We start from the raw sequence: 22,972 nt of genomic DNA, 5'->3' as shown, positions 1-22,972 counted from the left end.
TTGCTGCTAGTCAATGGTTTAAGCACATCGCTGTTTATAACTCCTGCCTGATGAAAACACTTGCTTTTTTTTGCTACTGCATCAGCAGTCTCAACTGAAACATGTCCAGAGTAGTGGTGATGACGAATGTTGTTAATGCGTTGTTGCAGTGTGACATTTTTATTAGGCATATTTGTGGCTAAACATAAACACAAATTTATTGGAAAGTTCACAGATAATCATTAGGCTAGCTAAAACATTTACACATACACATACACACATGTTTTTAGACAGTCATGTAAATATAATAACTCTGCTATATAACTGCGTGCAAAAATCTTTATACAAGAACAGATTGTACAACATATGCACATGCTCTGTCTTTTTTGATCTCTCTCTCTCTCTCTCTCTCTCTCTCTCTCTTACTCACTCACTCACTCTCGTGCACGCACACACACACACACACACACACACACACACAGTGGTTTCTGAGCTGCAGCTGAAGGCCCAGCTGCAGCAGTGATGTCATCGCTTGCTGCCACTTTGCTGATTGGGACTCTTTATTGGAAGCAGAACACTTTGATTTTGCTTCAAGTGCTGGTAACAGTCTCATACGTGCACGCGCACACATACACACACACACACACAGAGTGCTACATGACAGTTCATATCATGACATCAGCACACAGATATCTTTACAGAGAGATACTGTTAGCTGCATGTTATCAGCATTTTTTGTATAACATAAGGGTCAGAACTCTATAGATCATTCACCATCTGACTTTTCAAACTGGATATACTGTGTGTGTGTTTCTCCCCCACGGGGCTGTGTATTTGCTTTCTTGGCTTTGTCGTGTGTCTTTCCAGGCTTTGAAGACAGTTCAGTCTGCTAATAAAAGACAGGTCTCTGCCACAACAAAGGGCCCTGTGCCCAGACTCAATAAACAATTTATTTCACCCCCTCCTTCTCCTCATTCTCTTTCTTTCTCTCTTTCTCTTTCTCTTTTTCTTTCTACCGCCTCCACCCCTTTCCACCTCACCCCCCTGCCTGTCCTGTGTTTTTTCATTCTTGGCTTGAGAAGAAATATGTACACTTGCTATGTTTTTTCCATGTGATCACAGAATGCTCTGGAATAGATTAGTGGTGGGAGGGAGCAAGGGATGAAAAAGAGCAGAAGAAGAAGGCTGGGGTGGAGAGAACATGTGCAGGTAACTGAGGTAATAAGGAATAAGGTGAGTGAGGAGCAAAAGTAGGGTGATCGTCTTTGCTGTACACACGTGAATACGTATACACATTTAGACCATCATTAAGCAAACACACTCTGTACTGTACCCTACTGATCCAGCAGAAATTCTTCAGCTGACCAGGCATTTGCATAACCAACTCAACTTTTCTTCTCCTCTCTCAAGCAGGTGAACAAATGCCAACCTGTTCCTCTCTCGCTTACTCCCATTCTCCATTTCTCTTAATCTGCTGGTTAGCACTGGCAGGAGTGTATTACCACAACCATGCAGCTCAAAGTAAATAAATGGCAGTTTTTGGGAGATATTTCTCCTGGAGAAAAATAACAGAAGCATATGTTTGTCTGTGTCTCGCTCTCTCTCTGTGTGTGTGTGTGTGTGTGTGTGTGTGTGTGTGTTTGAGAGACTGTAAACCACAGTCTTATTGAAGCTATTAGGCGGCTGGCATAGGAGCACAGCAGAGAAGGACCAGATGGGCAACTACACACACACACACACACACACAGAAAAACACTTTCAATTACCCTACTCATCCTCAAACAAAAACTCTACAACAAATCAACTTACAGAAAACAGCATGCATGCATGATCACACATGATTACTCTCTCTTTCACACACACACACACACACACACACACAGAGATTTGCTTGCTCAGTCACATGCGCAGCTATCCATGCTATGATGCCATGCTCATCTCTTTCATCCGCCCCTCCATCACTTCATCTTATTCTTCTTTCTTTGTGTGTGTGTGAGACAGAGACAGAGAGAGAGAGAGAGAGAGAGAGAGAGGTGTGTGGTTGAAATGCATCAGTGACAGATATATATAATAATATACACAGATTGTATAATAGCTGGATTCAAAGAAGGATATTAGGTGTCTCATTTGTCCCCTTGATATGCATCTTATAGCGTTTTTCCATACGAGTAGGGTGAAATATCTCCGCTCCATCAAATGCTCAGGACAGAACTGGTTACTGTTCTTACCAAGAGCACCAAACTAGAGCATCCATCACATAATTATCACTTTAAATCAGACAGCCATCACTTTGTGAAATATTAAGGTAGATAGAATCACACAGCACAGCTGTCTTCGGGTTTACAGAAAACCTGGAAAGTTCTGTTTGGATGGTTTAAATAAAATCGCAAGCCTTCCTCAGATCTGGAGTTCTGTTTATAATATGAGGTCTATCAAGAAATTTAGCTTCTTTGCTGGAATGGAGTTCCCATTAACTTTAACGTGATCAGCAAGTTAAACTAATATCTAAGCTCACCTTACTAAATAGCAACTTCTTTCACAATCAGTATGCAGTGGAAATGTACCCAGCTCAGGGTACACATAGTTCTGGATTAGTTTAGTATCTAATACAAACCGTCCTGTAGAAATGTTACCTTCTCCTTAACTCACAGAGAAATCATACAAACCCTGATTACAAAACACACCTTTCCCATTTTAGTTCTTATATCTGAGTAGGTTACACTCTTATAGAGAGATGTTTTTCATTAACAAGGTCACTATGCAAGTGGAGAATATTTACAACATGTTTACAGCATTTTTACAATGTTCTTAAGGCACTTGTAAACTGACTGCCTCAAAATGTTTTACGACATATGCATTTTTTTTACAAAGTCATAACTATGACTCCAAAAGGCTCTAAAAAATCCACCTTCTATAGCAACACTTGAACCAATCTGAAAAGCAATGTAGTGGTGCTGTAAAGATATTTCCTTTGTGTTCCGTAATGCTGCCACAGCATTGCCCGAAGTCGGGATGTGGCTTGACGCCGTGTTTTGGGGAGCAGTAAAACAAGCAGCTAATGACACCCCATGCCACCACAGCAAAGCGGCACGCGTCACACACGCTAACCCAGGAAATGCTTTGGTTGGCCACAGGATAATCGTGACTGTCCCGGGCAATTTGTGTAGACTGAACACCACAATTTTTTTTTCATGAGCTACTCACCACAGCGCCCCAAAGCTCAACGCCAAGCACAGACGAGCCGCAAAGAGCTGCACTTGTCTCGCTCTGGCTGTGGGTCAGATACTGGGGGGTGGAGAGGGAATAACCTGCAATTATCAGGACTGTCCAAAGCTAAATGTTCCATATCCCTACTGTATATAAACACACTCTTTCTTTCTCTGTCTCTCTGCCAGTGTCTGTCTTTCTTTCAGTCTCCTTAGCTGAGGCTGGTGGAAAACTAGAAATTGGAAGCAGGGAGAATTTCAGCAAAGTCAGGTCTTCTCTCATTCTCTCCGTAAGTGCCATCTTACTTTTTTCCTCATATGGATGGAAAACATTTAGGGATGGTGTTGCAGGGGTTTAGTCCTAAAATGCTCACATGTGCATATATTTATTTGTCGCTCTATGAAGAAAGACTAACTAGAACATGTTGTGCATGTACATCCTTCGTATGTATCTGGATATTTTGAGTGCTCAGTATGTGTGTGATATGAAGGGGTCATGATCAGGTTCCATGTGTGGAGCAGACCCTCTCAGAGCCATGACAAAATCAGCAAGCAGGCCTTGAGTAAATATAAAGTCATACATTTATAATGTTTGTATATAATATCAGTAATAGTATGAACTGTAAAAAAAAAAAAAAAAGGCTACAGAGATCATTGACATTTCTGAAATACATTTAAGGTTCAAAATTGCCTTTTAAGCACAATGTCACTTAAACAGATTCCATAAAGTTCTATCGTATTAAACAGACTGAAAGTGAAACAGATTGACTCAGCACTCTGTCACTTTCACTCAAAGGTTACATTCTGCAAACACAAATACAGAGACCATGCAGTCCCACTTTCAAGTATGTTTAGTACATCTGATGCATGAGTCTGATATACAAAATATTATTTTGTTCTTGTTTTTGATGGTTATAGAAAGCGTATGTGTTTTTTTATTACAATCCTTTTTTTGGTGTTCTGTAACTTTGCACTTATACAATATATAGAAAATAAGAATAATTTATGCACATTCAGTAACCGCTTTATCAGGACGAGGGTTGCACTGGATCCAGAGACAATCTCAGGAACACTGTACACACACACCAGGTCACCATGCACAACCACTGTCACAACCAAAGAACCCAGCTGCAAAGACATGGTTCCCTGAGCTTAGGACTGACTCTCTACCTTGCCAATCTTTTTCAACAGACAAATATTAAATCATGTAGATTTAAAACTTAAAGTTTATCCTACAGAATTACAAGCACTTATAAGCAGACTGATGCTAATATTCATCAATACTGCCATTGTTACCTGAACCATAATCTAATAACAACATGAGTTTGGTGATAAATGAGGAAAATGAGCTTTATGACTGTCTCTCATCTGATGCCAGGTTAAACCACCGGCTGACATGTTTGTTGACAGTATATTGGGAACTTAGAGAGAAACTGTGTTCTTGTAAACAGCTTCTATAGACCTAATCGGTTTGTAAACATACAGCTTAGCAGGATTTCCAGATGGATCAACAGAGGAAGTAGCTAGCATTGAGTAATAGAAAATATGCAATTAACCAGCAAAATAAAAACTTTTGTGCCGGTGTTAACTAAAGGTAGATTTTTTTTGTTTATTAATATGTGTGGTGGCCTGGGAAAACCCTTCAAATTGTGAACTTTTGACTTTTATAGTTCGGAAACTACAGACATTCCTGAACTCTTATAGGTTTCATCTTTGTATAATCTCATCTATTAATATAGTTAAAATAGCATTTAAAAGTCTGATTATCCCCCAGAAGGTATCACAGACATGTTGACACTCAGAATATGATTACAAACTAAATTGTCTAGGCTTACATCTGGTTCATTATCAAATTCAAGTTCAACAACTTGATTATAGTCTGACATTCAAAATGTGAGGAAATCACACTTAGCTGTGAGGTTTTGGACAGACTATATTTATCACCCTGTTTGTGAAACTGGCTCTTTACCCAACACATTCTTTGCAAGATGTTAGCCGAAGCAAGATTATGAAGAATTTTTTTTATAAATGTAAAACATTTTAGTTACACATATTCATTTTTCCACAACTCAACCAACAATTTATCATGTCGTTTTAAGAATGTGAACTAAATGCACTCTGAGACTGCTGACTGACACAGCGTATAGTGCCATTAACAGCTGCTTGGCCTGAATTTGGCACTAGTTCACATTGTGGATGCAACTGGCAGGACTTTCATGACTTCCCTGGTCATTCAGCCCAAACATGCTTGCTTTCAGGGAATATTTTCCAAATGCCAGGTCACAACAGGGAGGAAATGGAGACATGGCATTATGTTGCATGTAACAAATAGCTCAGTGTGGTTTTTGGAGGATACCAAGTGAGAGTTATTATCCACCAGAATGCTAACATTACCAAGAGAAATGGCATTAATGATCTCATGTCCTGCAAAGTGTAAAATAATTCGTTTTCTTTCAGAATGCATTTTGTTAGATTTACATTTGACATATAGTATTTTGCTCTATGTGTCAAAATACAATTTAATGTATTTTTTATCCAAACCTGTATATAATCAGTATGGAGTAGATTACTGGTACTGGTTAATAAAGTATATTTAAATGTGCATATATACAAACATTAATTAAAGTCTTTACATTTAAGTGATCTGGCAGATTTAGCAATAAATACTGAACAAGATTAATTTTACTATATCTTTGCACTTCAAATTGTAAAAACAAAATATAACACTTCATGTCAACAGAGTTAAATCAAATGTATTAGGGAATTGCTGTTATTTTAGTCCAGTGTACATTTTTTTTACCTTTCAGTGTAAGAATCCACATCAAAAGAATAAAAAAATTATGTCAAGTCAGTTAACCCTAACAACTATACTATATATTTTTAAAATATATTTTTTTATTTTGTTGAAACACTACTTACCTCTTGTGAGTGACCAACAACCTAAAAATATTTGACAGATATAAATGTTTGACTGATGCTCCGTTGATTACTTCCATAGTAATTATTGTCAAAAATGGGTCAAATAAGAGCCGATACAGGCCTATCAGGGAGGGAATTATACTGTCCAGTGATCGCTCTACAAACATTTTCAATGGAGGGGGATCAGTGTATTGCCAGAGTCGCATTTTTATGCCAAATTGAGCTAGATAAAAAATTACCTGTCACCATTAAGAGCAAATAATTGGAATTAAGGACCGTGTATACAGTATGATGTACAGAACTATTTTTATTATGAGATCCCATATATTGCAAAAACTGGTTAAGAGGAAGGGGCATTATAGAGAGAACAGACATACAGAAGAAATTTGTGTGCAAGACCTGATTCTCATCTATGGGCTGAGATAAATTTAAAAAAAAGTTTCTCAAGAAAAGCTTTTTGATATTTTTGGTGGACCTTGCAATTTTTGAAATTACCACAGATTTTCCACAGATTTGGGACAAGAAATGTGGTGTGACATCATCACAATGCACATTCAGCCAAAGTCCTCTCTGATTCATGCCACGTAGTTGGTTACGATTATTCCTCTAATATATATTCCTCTAACTTAGAGGAGATATTCTCTAACATTAAACAGATTGCTTTGTTTAAGGTTCCTTGCTAATGTTAACTAACTAGCATTGTTTAAGGATATTCTTTAGCATTACTCATTTGTTTTGGCATTTACTTTAATGTGAGCTAGCTATGTTTTAACATAAACACACAGGGATTAGATAGCTAGCTAGCTAGCAAAACTGATTTGTAATTAGCATTTGCTAGCCTACTAGTAGCCTATAAGCTGAAATTTCTGGTTGATTAGAGGTGCAGCAATATCAATAATAACCAATCCATTTTACTCTGTATACTCATTTGTTTTTGAACTGTGGTAGGTTGTAGTTCAGTCATTAAATGTTAAATGCACAATAATCACCAAATTGTCTTCTATTCTTCTTTCTTTTTTTCAACCATTGGGAAGGTTAAGGTCAAGCACATTTACTGCAGTTGGCAGACACCCTTATCCAGAGTGACTTTTATTATATACAGAGTAATATTTATCTCATATGTACAACAGAGCAATTGAGGATTGAGGGCCTTGCTCAGAGGTTCAGCAGTGGCAGCTTGATGGTGCAGAGATTAAAATTTACAACCTTCTGATCAGTTGTCCAACAACTTAACCACTGAGCTCATGGTTCCTCTGCAATATGTGAAGACAGCTACCACATTTTTCTGAGCTGCTGCTTATATTATGTCACAGAGCAGCTGAACAGACTCAGAGGGCAGTTCTAACCTACTACTCATACATATGAGAATATAAATGCCCATGATTGGCTAGTGTCACTCTGATTGACAGGTAGTAAACATGGGTATTATGCTCTCTTGGAATCCTGGCAACATCATCAGGATTTGGACTCAAGATACCATGGACACTTATGTTTTGAGCATGCCTAGTTGTATGATTTTATTTTGCCACAGAATAAATGAGCATTACTAGCTGATGAGTCAAGGTGATGTGCTCTTGTATTTTGGAATGAATTAAGCTGGTGTGTGGGAAGCCAGAGCCAACACCCCTTCAGTGTATTTCAGCAAGAAGGAAATGGATTTGACCTCTAACCTATATTGAGATTTAGTATATTGTATGACTTTTTGATTAAGACAAAAAAGAAATTCCTTTTCATCTTCAGATTACCAGCAAACTCCTGAAGGTTTTGCACTGAAACTGACTGTTATTTGTAGCTATTTATCTTTCCCTTCACCATGATAAAACCCTAAATTCTTGCTAAAGAAAAGCAGATGCTGCCACCATCATGCTGCACTGGGGGTATCCTGTGATTCTGGTTAGGTGCCTTTTCTATACCAAATATACTTTTTGAACTGGTCTCATCAGACCACAATACATTTTTGTACTTAGCTTTTATAATTATTCAAGGGAAATCCTGTTCTTTGGTGATGTCTATTAAGTGCTCTATTCATTGATTATAGCCTTTACGGTTTTCTATTGTACATCTTGAGTTTTGAAAATGATTTTATACCCCTTGAATGATTGCTAAACAAACATAGAAACTGATCAGCCATGAGATTGAAACCCCCTGCCTAATACTTTGTAGGTCATGGTTTCTTGCTGAAAGAGACCGCTGCTATATGGGAATATCTTTATCATTAAGCAGTGTAGAAATTTAAGCAGAATTTTATATAGGTAATACATTTAAGCAAAATCCACATGAATGCCAGGACTCAAAGTTTCTAAGCAGAACATTGCCCAGAACATCACATTGCCTCCACCAACATGCCTTCTTCCCATAGTCCATTCATTCATCAGACCAGAACACCTTCTTCCATTCCTTCTTGGTCCAGTCCAACTGGTGGTGGAAAGGGCTCAGGATGGGCACTCTGAGCGGTCTGCAGTTGCACTGTGTGTCCTGACACCTTTTTATCATAGCCAGAATAACTCTTTCAGCAATTGACTACAACTGCTACAGTACCTCTACTCTGGGTTTTGTGGGATCAGACTAGGGCTAGGCTTTGCTCCATACACACATCACTCTGCCTTGATTATCTTTTATTGGAACACTTTTGATAGATACTAGCTAATACATTCCAGGAACACCCTATAAGATCTGCTGTTTTAGAGATGCTCTGGCCCAGTTGTCTAGCCATCACAATAAGGCCATTGTCAAAGTCATTTAGACCCTTAAACCTGACCGTATATAGTGGTTATTAGTATTTTCTTTTTCTCAACCACACTCACTTTACTGTCCTTCAGCTTCTTTTGCACTTGCTCCCATTTTACACTGTTTTTGGTGTTGGGAACTTATGACAGCATGGAGATTTCACATTTCTCTCTTTCCTTGTATCACATAGTCCCTTCCCCCAACTTTCTTTCTCTCCCCCTGTCTCTCCTTCTACAATTTCTTTCTCTTTCTCTCCATCTCTTCCCTACTCACCAAGTCTAATGGGGTAGTGATTAGTGGACACATTCATATTTTCCTTTCAAAGTGTTGTGCCAGTGAAACGCCTGTAAGCCCCACGACACTGAGGACAGTTGTGCCAGGGGAGTGTGAGTGTGCCGGTAAGTGTGGGTGATTGGTGTAAGAGCAGCACGGCATGAGGCACTTGTTTACAGTGTTATTCTGAATACACGGATTCGGTCACAAGCTGTGTTTTGCCATGTTTCCATGCATTGTGTCCACGCAGGGAGTGTGTGCTGGTAGTCGTGGGAACTTTAACTTTGTATTCGGAGGCCCAAATGCATTGCTTGGTGCAATGAAACCTGACCCCCCCTTCCACTCAAACACACACTCATGTTCCCCTTACCCACCCAGCACTCTGAATTAAGAAACATGTGGAAACAATTCAGTCGATGCCCTGAGCAGGCAAGTCCTCACACACTCTGAGGTACACACACACTTATACACAAAACATATCCATTGCTAACACACTCATTGCGTATACGCAGCAAACCTGCCCACACACACAGTGCATGGGAGCCACACACAGACACATAGGTAAACATTCATAGTACATGCATATGTATTTATGTCTCCATGCTTCCCTTGATCTGAATACATAAACAGAAGAAAAAATAATCACTTCCGAAACATCATACACTCTGTTCACTAACCACTACTTTAACTTCAGGATACAGAGCGAGAAACACGTTTTAACAGCAACGGCTTGGCATTTATATCTTTTTTTAAGGCTGTGAGTATGTGTGAATGTTCAGAGTTTGAGTCATCTCCCTTGAGACTCTGGTAAGTGAGCACCTCAGGGTCCTGCAGGGTTGTGTTTTAGGCCCGTTGTTTTTGTTTTTGCACCTGGTTACACGGAATTCAAAGTGAATTAACAATCTGGTGATGTGGCTAGTACCTAATTTATGGATAAGCTAACATCTTTTGTAATGCTTCGGAGCAGCTGGCCAGAAAACATCTGGAGCCTCAAGGAGAGAGAGTTCTCACCTATCACACTGAATTAGGCTATGACTGAAGTTAGTGCAAAATTTGCAGGCCCTGCTAAGCACAGACTATACGAGAGAGAGAGAGAGAGAGAGAGAGAGAGAAAGAATGTGCAAGTGAGTGTACATATGCAAGAAGAAAGGGCAGGGTTGTTTTTGATATAGCCAAAGTGCAGAAACAAGCCAAATTCTGTAATTTAATATTTCACTGCTTCAACATCTGGAGCTGCATATAAAAATGGAAAATGGAGGGAAGGAATGAGAGAATTAAAGAGAGAAAGAAAGAGAGGGGGGCAAGAAAGATGAAAATACACACTCTCTCCTATAGAATAGTTATCGAAATCTCTTCATTCTTGCTTGCTAAAAGTAAAAAGGTTTTCTTTAAAGCATTTTTTACCATAAGTGGGTAGGTAATGTGGGTGTAACACACGTGCACATACAAACACGTTCACATGCATGCTATGTGTGTAATCATCACTTGGCATAAGAACGTAGGTGATCTGAGTGTGATTATTGTTTGGCTCTGTCAGTGGTGATGATGACATTCAATACTCTGTGTGTGAGAGTGTATGTGTGTTTTCCATCATGTACAAATTTAAATCAGGCTTTTATAACTACAATTATCACCATTCTACCATGCTAACTAATAAAACCATTACAACCATTATTCATTACTGAGCCTGAGGTTTGTGCTTACACAGACCGGAATACACAGTATTTACCACTTGTGTAATTACGCTGACGTGTGCTCTGTGTCACGCTAAACAATTATGATTAACACAGCCATTTTCCTCGAAAAATGCCACTATATGCAAATGCTGATCTGTTTGTGTATGTTACTCATTGCACGTGTTTTTCCACTCAGTATCTATTCGTTTATGAATGATCGATTCTCATTGTTTATATGTCGATTTCTGTGATTGGATTCGCCAGCAATTGAGCACAGCTGTGTTTGAACAAGTAGTTTTGAAGTCAAGGAAGACGGCACTACACAACCACACACATACCCTCAATCTGTGTGTGTGCCCGGATTGTGTTAATTCTCTATCTTCACTCTCATTAATGTGTGTTTGCTTTCATCACAATTCCCTATTATCATCTGTACAGCTGGAGAGAATACAGAGCTTTTGTTTGTAATTATAAGGACTTTGAGAATAAAGGGAATTATGAGTAAAAAGAAGACAGAGAGTGAACGAAGGAAAAAATACATCTTCAAAGTGTCTGTGAAGTGTTAGTCATTTTTACTGTAATTGTTTTTTGACCTTTCTTCCCCCCTTCCCCTCTCCCTTTCCCTCTCCCTCTCTCTCTCTCTCTCTCTCTCTCTCTCTCTCTCGGTGTGTGTGTATGTATGCTGTGAAACAATGCTGTGAAAAGGGAAATATGCACAGTGACTGTTCCCCTGTAGTGGAAGAGCTCCAAAACTGTTGATTTTTGCTGTCAGTTTAAGTCCAGATTGTGGAGTGACTGCTTATTGATGTGTTTGAGTTGGAATTCTGTGCGGGCCTCAGTTCTGGGAAAGCCTGGGTCTAGAGTAAGTCTCCTACGCAAGGGAGAGAACTGGCCGCGGGATGCATTGATTTGGTGTTGTGCATGATTGCTCTTCGGAGATTTAAGCTACCTCTACTATTGTAGAGACATTTGATTTGAAATGCATGTACATGAAAGCCAATAATGGTAGGCTCATGTATTTCACATTTATGCTAGTCACAGAATTTGATTAGTCCCATCAAGCTCAAATGGAAGAAAGATGTGAATTATCAATGGTCCATCTCATCTTGTGATTGTCTAAACCAGGGGACGGCAACCTTAAACATTCGAAGAGCCATTTGGACCCGTTTCCCACAGAAAAAAAAACACAGGGAGCCACAAAACCCATTTGACATCTAAAATGAAGATAACACTGCATATATCGTTTTTTACCTTTATGGAAAGTATAGAAAAAACTGTAGTGTGTTACATTTATGAAATCAATGAACGGCTACCGAGTAAACTAAATTTTATTTCTGCAGGCAAACAAAAATATTTTGAACAGTTTGAACTAACCTTAACAAAAAAGATGCTGGGTTGAAGGTTACTTTCAAATAAAATGTTCAATGTCTAATTGAGTCCTTTTCGTATTCATGACATCAATATTTTAACTTGCTGGCTGCAGCAAACCAAAAATGCGTCTGCTTCTGTGTGTCGGATTTCGCAAGTCGGTAGTTATGATGCATATTTTGAGCATCATAATCTTAGAATTTCATTTTTTTAAAAACTAACTAACTAAAATAAAATAAATTTAAGTAAAATATCTATTTTCCAAATCTACAGGGAGCCGCAGCAGAGGGATGAAAGAGCCACTTGCGGCTCCGGAGCCGTGGGTTGCCGACCCCTGGTCTAAACTAATGTCATCACGCAATTTCAGAGTGCTGTTAATCCATGCACTGACCTTATACATTGTACATTATATCTTTTTTTTGATTTGTGTTGTTCCTTGGTGGGTGTATTAGAGCTTTCGTGAATAGTTTATAACAAATATTCTCTCATATTCTCTCCTTCTTCTATTCTTACTTTTCAACTCATGCTTGTTCTCACAGACAATAGAACTGAAAATAGATTAAAGAGTCTCTTTTTTATCTTATGTCAGATAACTAATAACAGATGCTCAGTGTGTTCTGCACAATTGTGTAGAAAACAGGGGACATTGAGGATATGAAAATATCTCAAACAACTGAATAGTCCTGCATCTGTGGGATACTACTGATGAAAGTTAAGTAGTGTGACTATTGTTAGGACAAAGTGGGTAGATTAAGATGTATTGAACATTGGGATTGTCCTGAATTGTATTAGGATGAGTTGTGAAAATTAGGTTTGAACAGGGTGCTATGGGTGGTATGAATTATGGAAGTAAACATTGGCTGGTACAATGTAGCCCAGTAAGGGTTAAGTTGTTAAGGACTGTTAAGTCAGGAAGCTTGTTTATTGTCATCTCAATCATATATAGCTGACGCAGTACACAGTGAAATGAAACAACATTTCTCCCGGACCATGGTGCTAAAAAAAAAAACATGCAGCTACATAAATAAGTACAGAGCTAATGACTTAAGTAAGTTGTCGTTGCTGCATAAAGTGCATCAAGTGTAACGTAGTGCAAACAGTGAAAGACAAAAGACGATGCAAGACACTACAGGACAGATATACAACATAGTGCTGACAAGTGTACATACTGTATATTATACAGTACAATGTGCAAAACAAAGGATTGTAAACAAAGAGAGTTCCTGGAAATGTGTATTGGAATGTGGTGTAAAAAACAGCAAATGAGTGAATGTGCACCAGTGTGTCTTGATGTAGATTGGGTTTGCAACAGCCAGGTTTATAAGGGCTGGCTTGGAATAGGTTATACTGACATTGCTTTGGTAAGGTTTTGATCATTTTGGTAAGAATATTCCTAGAAAGTGGTTATAAGTGGTATGTTAAGGGATGGTTTTTGGAATGATAATGCTTTTAAGTCATAATAAGTAGTAGGGTCATAAGAAATGGTTTTAGTAAGGAAAATCCTTAGAAATGGTAATAAGTTGTATGATGCTAGGTGTTGGTAAAGTTTACACTGATAATAAGTATTAGGAGGGATAAGGGATGGTTTTCACAAGGACAAAGCTAACAATTGGCAAGGTCTGGTACCTGATTGGTTATAGGTTAATAAGTGATGAGCTAATATATTGTATAAAGAAGAGATTATATTTACTCTGCATTTAAAACAGACAAACACATACAACAAAAATAGTTACTGGATTGCCATAGTTTCCTTATGGCTTTATGAAATAACTTAATAACAAACAAAATCCAAGATAAAAACATGTGCAGAATGTGCATACCTTTGCTCAGAGTGTTCAGATTTATGCACTTGATGTGAAGAATGCTTACGCACAGGGACAATAAAGAGTGAGTGAGTGAGTGAGTGAGTGAGTGAGTGAGTGAGTGAGTGAGTGAGTGAGTGAGTGAGTGAGTGAGAATAACAGAAAGTGGAAGAGAGAGGCAATGAGAAAGTGAGAGACAGAGACAGAGAGAATAAGAAAGGGAGGAAGAAAGAAAGAGAAAGAATGACCCACATCCTCGTCTGGCTCTTAGCATTGCCCAGTAGGGATTGTTTGTGTAGTATCCAGTGGCAACAGAAGGGGAGTAAAGGGGAGGGTCATATATGCTGAACTTTAATGCTATTTGGATGGTATGCATGCATTCGTATGTGCGAGCATGTGCCTGTGCTTCTGTACTTAAAACCTAAATGATAGTGACATGCACACACAAATTACTTGGACCCCAAATGTGAATGTGAACTCTGCACCTTTTCTCTTTCTACTCTTTACTTTACCTCTCTCTCTCTCTCTCTCTCTCTCTCTCTCTCTCTCTCTCTCTCTCTCTCTCTCTCTCTCTCTCTGATGGTTTTACCAGAGTTGTGACTCACAAGGCACTGGGCCATAACATCAGGTAGTGAATGAGCAAAAGAGGGAGGAATGGAGGGGGGGGGGGGGGTGTTTGGGGTGTAGAGTCAACAAAAAAGGAAAAGGAGAATAAATAAGAACAAGGTGCAATTACAGGCAAAAAGCTGACAGCAAATATGGAGATTAACTTGAAAAGAGAGACAAGTAATGCAATGCCTTCATTCCTTTACAGGAATCTTGTGGGTTTGTATGAAAAAAGAGAGAAAGACAGGGGTATTAGTGTATAGAAGGTATAAAAAAGGGAGGGGTAAGAATTTCTCGGTGGTATTTTCCCTCGTGTTCTGGTGGTAGTGGTTACTTAATGTGTTTATGAGAAAATGTGATTGTGTGTTTTACGAGGGTATGAGTGCATACTAGTTTGCAAAGGAATGGTAGGTACAGTAAATGCCAGTATGGCCATTAAAATTTCCCATTCACACTCCTACACACACACACAAACACAGAGGGGGGTGAGAGAGAGACTGTCAATCATGATGTCCCATCAGGTTTGGGATTCCTTTATACTATTATTAACTAATCAGCAGCTTTTGTGACTTGCAGAGAAGTTCAGCTTTTCCTTCCTTGTGTACGCTCAATGTAAGGTAAATATACATCCTGGATGACATGCTTATTTCCTATCTCACAAGGCACAATATACACACATATACCTAATTTATACCTAGGAGTAATTTAAAGTGCATGGTTAAGGGTGGAAACTGGAGAATCATGAGGAAACCCTTTTTATTTGTGTTTTTTTCTAGTTTTCCAACTTCCCTCATCTTCTCAACTCAAATTTATGCATGAAAAAGCATTAGTGACTCATTTTTTGTCACTAATTTGGAATTTGTTTGCTGCCATTTCTATAGTGTCAGCAAGAACGAACTGAAGTGATTTTGACTCTATTTCTATGGCATCTAATCAAAACTCACTATGCCAGCAAGCTAGCAATTAAAGCTGAATTTCAATTCAATTCATTTGTATAGCACTTTTAACAATTTCCCATTGTCTCAAAGCAGCTTTACAGAAGTATGGAAAGAGAAGAGAAAGAAAAGGAAATACATATATAATGATAATGAGAAGAAGAAAAAATAAGAATAAAATAAATGTCAATATATACAATTGAAGCTTTAAAATTAATTAAAAAAAAGATAACTTATTATAGATTAAAATTGTAAATACTATACATCTATCCCTATCCCTATCCCTAATGAGCAAGCCGGAGGCGATGGCGGCAAGGAAAATCTCCCTAAGATGATATGAGGAAGAAACGTTGAGAGGAACCAGACTCAGAAACGAACCCATCCTCATTTGGGTGACACTCTACAGTAAATAGTGTAAATGTAAATAATGTCCTTCCTACAACAGTTTATAATAGTGCCACCGAGAGCTCCTGAGGAACCAATGGGTCATCGCAAAAGTGCAGACCTGAGTGCTGATAAAGACCACACCATATAGCTGCTTGACACAACATTGTTCAAAAGAAGGCATGACAGTCTCTGGCGGCTTCATCCACAACAATCCCATGAGACACTGGCTGACAATACAGGTCAATCCCTGGCAAGGTGACAACCGGGCAACGAGACTCTAGCCAGCGGTAGAACATCGGGATTGAGGAAGTTGCTCCGTAAGAGACCATGAACTCTGGAGTAGGTGGCTGTTTGAAGTACCAGGATGGCCGAGTGGTTAAGGCGTTGGACTTAAGATCCAATGGACAGATGTCCTCGTGGGTTCAAGCCCCACTCCTGGTAAGAGCTTTAGCTGAACTCTGGTGTAGCTGGTAATAGAAACCATAAGGAATTTCACAGAAACCATTCAAGGCCAGGAACAGCCATTCTTTGAAGGAAATTCTCAAAGAACCTAATGTACTCTAGTGATTCTGTAAAGTGCAGAATTTACTGTGGCAGGTAGAACTTGTTCTGAAGAAAGTCTTTTGTGAGGATATTTAACGCAGTTCACCAGGATGGCCGAGTGGTTAAGGCGTTGGACTTAAGATCCAATGGACAGATGTCCTCGTGGGTTCAAGCCCCACTCCTGGTAAGAGCTTTAGATGAATTAAGGTGTAGCTGGTAATAGAAACCATTCAAGGCTAGGAACAGCCATTCTTCGAGGGAAAATCTCAAAGTACTTAATGTGCTTCTGTAAAGCGTAGAATTTACTGTGAAATTGGAAAATTACAGGTAGAAATTGTTCTGAAGAAAGTCTCTTGTGAGAAGATTCAGCGCAGCTCACCAGGATGGCCGAGTGGTTAAGCTTTGGACTTAAGATACAATGGGCGAATGTCCTTGTGGGTTCAAGCCCCACTCCTGGTAAGAGCTTTAGATGAATTCTGGTGTAGCTGGTAATAGAAACCATTCAAGGCTAGGAACAGCCATTCTTCAAGGGAAAATCTCAAAGAACCTAATGTACTTTGTAAAGCATAGAATTTACTGTGGCAGGTAGAACTTGTTCTGAAGAAAGTCATTGAAAATCTCAATGTACCTAATGTGCTTTTGTAAAGCACAGAATTTACTGTGGCAGGTAGAAATTGTTCTGAAAAAGTCTCTTGTGAGAAGGCGCAGAGCAGCTCACCAGGATGGCCGAGTGGTTAAGGCGTTGGACTTAAGATCCAATGGACAGATGTCCTCGTGGGTTCAAGCCCCACTCCTGGTAAGAGCTTTAGCTGAATTCTGGTGTAGCTGGTAATAGAAACCATAAGGAATTGCACAGAAACTATTCAAGGCCAGGAACAACCATTCTTTTAAGGAAATTCTCAAAGTACCTAATGTACTCTAGTGATTCTGTAAATCTCAGAATTTACTGTGGCAGGTAGAACTTGTTCTAAAGAAAGTCTCTTGTGAGAACATTCAGAGCAGCTCACCAGGATGGCCGAGTGGTTAAGGCGTTGGACTTAAGATCCAATGGACAGATGTCCTCGTGGGTTCAAGCCCCACTCCTGGTAAGAGCTTTAGATGAAGTCTAGTTGAACAAATGGAAACTTTCAGGAATTGCATAAAAGAAAGTAACAGCTTGAAGTAGACCCTAGCAGTAGCTCTGGAGTTACTGTGTCAGGTGGGTGTGTGTTCTGAAGAAAGTATCATTTTAGAAACACCAGCTTGGAAGCAAACTTTATTAATTTGAACTCTATTAAACAAATTCAAACCAGCTATTCCTTAAAGGGAACCCAAGAGAACTTCCTAATGTAGTGTCTAAAGCATAAGCTGAGGTAGTTATTACCTTCTGAGTACACCTTTGTATTTAAGTGGTTAAGGCACTGGGCTTAAGATCTCATAGACAAATGTCTTTGTGAGTTCAAACCCCACTCCTGGTGTTAGCTTTAGCTGAATTATGGTGTATCTGAATAGAATCCACCAGGAATTACACAGAATACAGGAACAGCCATATTGGAGCTCCGGAGTGGCATATATAGCTCGAAGGAGAGAGAGAACAATTGTTAGGCATGACTGTGATCAGGTTATGGACAATGTAAATTATGTGCAGAATGCAGACAGGGACTCCGGCAAGACTAGCTATGACAACATAACTAAAAGGCTAGAGCCAGAAGGCGTGGCAGACACGAAGGCTTCCTGGGATGTAAAGCGTCCTACCACTCCACAGTCTGCAAACCTGAGCGTCTTGTGAGAGTGGTAAACCAACAGCATCCAGACATCCCAGTTCACCAAACACTCAATGCCCACGGACCCTCCAGATCTACTCCTTTACCTGGGAAAAGCTATTCATAAAAAGCTAGACTTTGATTTGTTTCATTTGACTTCTTATCTAACCAACATTAGCTTTGCAGAACAAAAAAACATTTATCTGTTTTTTTGAATATATATTTGTTTTGTTAGAGTAGAGATGTAACAGTATGTTTTCTGCATTATTGACTGTTTAGCCGGAATTTAGGCAATATCTGACAGGTTTTCCCAGGCTGTCTCACAAATGCAAAAGGAAAGCTTCAAGATAATTTGAACAGAACCCATTACAGAATTTGTCAACAGATTAAAATGTGCATGTTGATCTTATTTTAACTTGTTTCATTCCCCTTGTAATATTATTTAAAACCACTGCTCTGTTAGTGATAAACACTTTACCACACATGTAATCAACCTCAGAGCTGGGCTACAATCTGAACTTTGACCTCTTTTCCTCATATGACCCCCAAAACAGATGAAATTCTGTCTTTCTGCACCACACCTCTATTCTTTATCCCTTTATCCCTCTGTCTCTCAGTTTCTCTGCAGTTAAAGCCCGAGGCCTACTCTGAGTGATTTATCAACACCACTCATGAGGGATTTCTAACTCAGTGGTAGGTCATGTACCTTTTTTCTTTTTTTCCTTCAAAAACAAACTCCTCTCTTTCTTCATTCCTCCCTTCTGCTCAGGATGGGAGGATGGATGGGAGATATGGCGTGAATATATCAGACTATTTGAATAAAATTATTTGATGATGTTTTTTTTTCCCCCTATTGGTCTTTTAGCAGACAATCCAGATCCAATCATTTACCAAACACAGTGAAGTAATAGCTGAAAACAAAACATCTTGAATTCAGAACCTGGAATCCATGTGGACTAGCTTGGAACAGAAAACATTTGAAATGGGCTGTGATCCAGCCTGACATGAAGTAGATTAATGATTATATTATCATGCTGTTGAGTCTGATTGGTCAAAAGCTATTGTCTATATTAATGTCTATATAACAACAGCTCTGACAGTTGTTCTATACAGCCATAACATTAAAACCACTGACAGGTGACGGACATAAATAACATTGATTTTCTTATTATAATGGTACCTGTCAAAGGATTGGATTTATTAGGCAGCAAATTAACATGCAATGAACTGAGACTATGTCAAGGGCCAAATTGTGATGGCTTCAAGCGCATCTAGCCATCAGTAGCATCTGGCATAGGGGTCAGAGCATCTCCAAAACAGCTGGTCCTGTGGGGTGTTCCTGGTATGCAGTGAATAGTATTAGTACTAAAAAGTGGTCCAAAGAAGGACATGGCTCATGGGTGCACAAGGTCATTGATGCACACTGCGAGCAAAGGTTAGCACACATGGACAGATCCCATAGAAGAGCTACTGTAATACAATTTTTTCGAAAATCTTAAAGCTGGCTATAACCGAAAGGAGTCACAATAGAAGAAAGTGGTCTGATGAATCATGTTTATGGGTGTGTGTGTGTGTGTATCACTTTCCTGTGGAAAAGATGGCATCAGGATGCACTATGGGAAGTAGGCAAGGCAGTAGACACAATGTAACACACTGGGCAATGTTCTGCCGAGAAACCTTGGGTCCTGGCATACATGTGGATATTGGATATATGCACCAACTACCTTAAATTTGTTGCAGACAAAGGATATCCCTTCATGGTAACACCATTGTCTAATGTCAGTGAACTCTTTAAACAGAGTAATGCTCCCTGTGCACCGTAAAAAAAAATTGTTCAGGAATGGTTTGCGGATCATTCCAAAGTGTTGTAAGTATTGAGTTGGCTTCCTAATACCCCAGATCTCAAACTGATCCAGCATCTGTGGGATGTGCTGGACAAACAAATCAGATCCATGGAGATTTCACCTCACAACTAACAGGACTTAAAGGATCTTCTGCTAATGTTTTGGTGCCAGATAGCGCAGCACACCTTCTGAGGTCTTGTAGAGTCCATGTCTCGACGAGTCAGAGCTGTTCATGCACAAGGCGGACAATATTAGGCAGGTGGCTTTAATTTCATGGCTGATCTGTGTACTGTCCTTACTGTAGTAATGACTTTCACAGGGACTTGTATGGCCACTATCTAAAACTAAAATGTGTTTGCTGTGATATATATTGTTAGATTTGGCCACTGTTTCAATGTTATGGATACCTTTCATCAATGTTGCCTCATGATTGCAAATCATGATATTAATTCCAAAATCCCACTTCTGCCAACTTGTGACGAATGAGGAATTGTTTAGTAGATGTTAACAAGTGAGATAGCTATTATAAGATTTCCAGAACGGATATTCACCATGCATGTTGTCATTTTTAATTAAAGAAGAGAAGGATAACAGTGGGGGCTTAGTGGCTAGCACATTCGACTCACACCTCCAGGGTCTGGGTTTGATTCCCGCCTCTGCCTCTGTGTGTGTGTGGAGTTTGCATGTTCTCTCCGTGCCTCGGGGGTTTCCTCCGGGTACTCCGGTTTCCTCCCCCGGTCCAAAGACATGCATGGTAGGTTGGTTGGCATCTCTGGAAAATTGTCCGTAGTGTGTGATTGCGTGAGTGAATGAGAGTGTGTGTGTGTGCCCTGTGATGGGTTGGCACTCCGTCCAGGGTGTATCCTGCCTTGATGCCCGATGATGCCTGAGATAGGCACAGGCTCCCCGTGACCCGAGGTAGTTCGGATAAGCGGTAGAAAATGAATGAATGAATGAAGGATAACAGCAGTGTGCAGTACTGCCACCCTCGGGACAGAATTGGTAAGAAAAATGAGAGGAAAACCAAGACAGACAGACAGACACACAAACACAGAGAAAGAGAGGTTTCAGTATTAAAAATCACAGTCATGAGTTTCTGTTAACAAAACATATACTGACAGATGAGATTAAATAAGTTTTACTGATACAACATGCCCTGCCCACCTGTTAGCTAGTGGTGGAGTTTTCTCTTCTTCTTTTTTGACAAGTGTCCGTGTGTGTGTGTGTGCTGTTTCGACATGTTTGCACCATACTTGCAGGAATCATATAATCTCGTGCTGGAATACGTGTTCATGTTTGAATGCGTGTGTTTACGCCCTCTATCTCTGTCTCTTTACTCTTTCTCTCCTAACATTATTCTGTAGATCGCATTACACGTCTTACAGCCATGCCAAAGTTCTCCTTTTCTCTTCTGTCTATCCTCTCTTTTTTTTCCACTGTGACACTCATTAATCTCTCAATCCATCTTGTACGTATACACTCACAGACATGCCTTTTCTCATGAAAACACATATGCGCACACATATACACACCTCTCCAGGCATCTCAGGTTCCTGCCATTTTCCATTTTTGAGTGTTCAGTAATAATAATAATAATATTAGTAAGTGTGTGTGTGTGTGTGTGTGTGTGTGTGAGAGAGAGAGAGAGAGAGAGAGAGAGTCATATGGGCTGCCAGTCTCCTATAAATATCAGGCCTTTTTTCCCAGGGAATCCGAGACCCTGCCTCTCTCCAGTTTACACAGCTGAGCAGCATGTGCAAAAAACTCTCCTTTCTTCTTTGCCGGTCTGTACTTTCCTGCCCTCATTTCTAGTCTATTCATTTCGTCTTCGTCTGTCCCCTTTTCTACAGTATCTTTTCACTTGCTTCATCCAAACCAGGAAAATCCTCTCTGTTAGTTTTACCATTCTTCTTTCTTTTTTTCATGAGTTTATTTTTCCCAATAAATCTTCTTCTTTCACCCCTCATTTCACTCATCCAACCCTCTCTTGATAACTTGTCGATCTCTGCCAAAATTACAGTTCAGCAGGGTCTGACTGGCAGGAATATTCCTCTCATTGCCATCTGCACATCTTTATTTTCCTTGTTTTATCCCTCTGTCTCTTTCTCACCACACATCTGCTACAGTAATCAGAGATATATTCCCCCACAGGGGATGTTCGGCGCACGCGCCACGCACACACTTGCAGAGTGTGTACTCATAGGTTATCCCCTGATATACATGTCAAGACCACATGCTTGTCAGAGTTCACACTCATGACCTCATTCTAAGAGACCTGTGGGAGGGAATCACATAAAAGTCTCAAACCTCTGTTTCAGGGAACCTAAATTACAGGAAGGTTGTTATATGAATCAGTGAAACAGGGCATGCAATTCATTTTCAATGTGTCCATTTATGTGGGGTCACAATCTTTCATCTGAAACTATGAAACTGGAAGCTCACCAATTCTAACAACTGTGAATTATAGCAACAAGCTTTAAAGACCTTTACTAGATCTTTACTTCCAACGTTGTGTTATCAGACTCAGATTCACTGGTGTCTGCTGCCCTCTGTTGGATGTTAGCAGATCAACTGAAGAAAACGAATCTTTTTTTTGTTTTTTTTACCTTGTGGATCACACACATGCACACAGGTATGGCCATTTTGACACTTGCATCTTAATAGCTGGATAAGAAAGATTACAGCCACATGGACTGTCTACATGGATGAGTAGAACAGTATAATAGGACAGCAGTAATGTTCAGAACAAACACAGCTTGACATGAGGAACAGAAACAGCTACCAAATGCCAAGTGCTTGACAAGACAGATACGGCCAAGTCTTCTTGGAATACCTGGTGGAACCCATTAGATTGAGAGATTGGGATTGACAGCATTTGACTGGATCGAAATCCCCCCCCCCCATTACAACTTAAGGTCCCAACTTAATGTCCATGGCCAATGGTTTGTAGTCCTTTATAACTGAA

The 22,972-nt window shown here is 39.6% G+C and overlaps 4 non-coding genes across 4 annotated transcripts; all 4 read left to right on the top strand.

Annotated features, from left to right (window-relative positions):
* Positions 1-16,236: 16,236 nt before the first annotated feature.
* On the top strand, positions 16,237-16,319 carry trnal-uaa (transfer RNA leucine (anticodon UAA)). The gene has a single exon. It is a non-coding gene; the product is annotated as a tRNA-Leu (tRNA).
* A 206-nt stretch (positions 16,320-16,525) lies between these two features.
* trnal-uaa (transfer RNA leucine (anticodon UAA)) lies at positions 16,526-16,608 on the top strand. Its single transcript has one exon. It is a non-coding gene; the product is annotated as a tRNA-Leu (tRNA).
* A 529-nt stretch (positions 16,609-17,137) lies between these two features.
* Positions 17,138-17,220, top strand: trnal-uaa (transfer RNA leucine (anticodon UAA)). The gene has a single exon. It is a non-coding gene; the product is annotated as a tRNA-Leu (tRNA).
* A 206-nt stretch (positions 17,221-17,426) lies between these two features.
* On the top strand, positions 17,427-17,509 carry trnal-uaa (transfer RNA leucine (anticodon UAA)). Its single transcript has one exon. It is a non-coding gene; the product is annotated as a tRNA-Leu (tRNA).
* Positions 17,510-22,972: the final 5,463 nt, after the last annotated feature.

Source organism: Tachysurus vachellii, chromosome 14, assembly GCF_030014155.1.
Source record: "Tachysurus vachellii isolate PV-2020 chromosome 14, HZAU_Pvac_v1, whole genome shotgun sequence".
Lineage (NCBI taxonomy): Eukaryota > Metazoa > Chordata > Actinopteri > Siluriformes > Bagridae > Tachysurus > Tachysurus vachellii.
Note: the sequence above shows the minus strand (reverse complement) of the source record. Positions and strands in the feature narration are given on the sequence as shown.